Below are 1,370 nucleotides of genomic sequence, written 5' to 3'. Positions count from 1 at the left end.
CTGATTTATTTCTAAACCGGTTCCAAACCGCTTTAAGGGCATAGTGTAAACGGGGCTTTAGCCTCCGGGGTCGTAGGGTTGGGATTGGGGTTTAGTGTTTAGTTTTTAGAGCACCCTCTCGTACATCTTAGCCTCCGGGGTCGTAGGGTTGGGATTGGGGTTTAGTGTTTAGTTTTTAGAGCACCCTCTCGTACATCTTAGCCCCGGGATCGTAGGGTTTTGGGGTTAGGGTTTAGTGTTTCTTGATAAAAAGACTAAGTTCCATTTTGCACTATTGCGCATGCGCACAAGCTGTTTTACGGAGAAAAACGGACTGCCGGAGCTCTAGCATTGCAAACTACGTCCGGTTACCGGAGCTGTAGACACAGCCTAATAATAATAAATTATTTTAGGGTATGATTGATGCTGAGCTATGAGAACTAACTAAGAAGCTACATGGTGACAACTAACAAGTCAGTCTACACACTTGTACATGCACAGTATTATATGTGAATTTAACTTAAAGAGCTAGCCTTATGCCTTTATTAATTTTTGTTTCTTTTCTCCATCTTATTTTCTAGGCTGGTCATGGGGCGTGACCAGACTACCCTCTACCTTGCTATTCCCATAGATATTTACTTTTTTATATTTAATTTCATTTACTCTAATATCTATGCTATTTCTTTATATTAATCTACATCTATTCTTTAATTTCTACTTAATCTCTTTCATTCTCTACACTGCAAAAACGATGGTGGGTTATACCCACCATATCTGTGGAAGGTACCCACTTTTTGGTTTTCCACCAATGTGGGTGAAACCCCCTGGTGTTATATTCCCCCCTTTGGTGGAAAATACCCACCATCAATGTGTAATAATTACACTCATAATAATAATGTAATAATTAATCTAGTAATGCCACGCCCACTGCGCATGCGCAGTTCAGTTCCAAATTAATCCAGCTGCAAATGGCTTCCTTCTCTTTTGTCCTCCATTACTGCCAGTCTATTTTTTGGCCGTTTAGCTCTTAGTTTTGCCTCTGTATTCTTTGAAATCCCCAGAAAAGTATGGTACTACTTCTGTTATGTATTTATTACGATAGTTTTGCTCATTTTATTGTAGTTATCTCATTTTCGAAGGCCGCTTCCATGTCAGCAGCTATTTCTGTGACTCTTCCTTCAGGCTGTCCCCTTAGGCTATGATTTGTGTCTAGACTGATTGAGTAAGACTTTATATTGTTGTTATAAAACTCTCATGACATGGCATGCTAATAATCAATATAAAAGTACTCTCACTCTCTGCTTTCTCTTTTCCTCTAAGACTACCAATAGCTGTGTTCAAAATGGATCGCGTCCATCCAAGACTTGCTTATTGATTTTGTTTTGATGTGG

The 1,370-nt window shown here is 39.3% G+C and overlaps 1 long non-coding RNA gene across 1 annotated transcript; it reads left to right on the top strand.

The window, feature by feature from the left end:
* Positions 1–714: 714 nt before the first annotated feature.
* On the top strand, positions 715–1,336 carry LOC109590184 (uncharacterized). The gene is made up of 3 exons (XR_002189202.1): positions 715–1,044; positions 1,102–1,201; positions 1,300–1,336. It is a non-coding gene; the product is annotated as an uncharacterized LOC109590184 (long non-coding RNA).
* Positions 1,337–1,370: the final 34 nt, after the last annotated feature.

The sequence above is a fragment of the Amphimedon queenslandica genome, unplaced genomic scaffold (genome assembly GCF_000090795.2).
Source record: "Amphimedon queenslandica unplaced genomic scaffold, v1.1 AMPQUscaffold_10388, whole genome shotgun sequence".
NCBI classification, from domain to species: domain Eukaryota; kingdom Metazoa; phylum Porifera; class Demospongiae; order Haplosclerida; family Niphatidae; genus Amphimedon; species Amphimedon queenslandica.
Note: the sequence above shows the minus strand (reverse complement) of the source record. Positions and strands in the feature narration are given on the sequence as shown.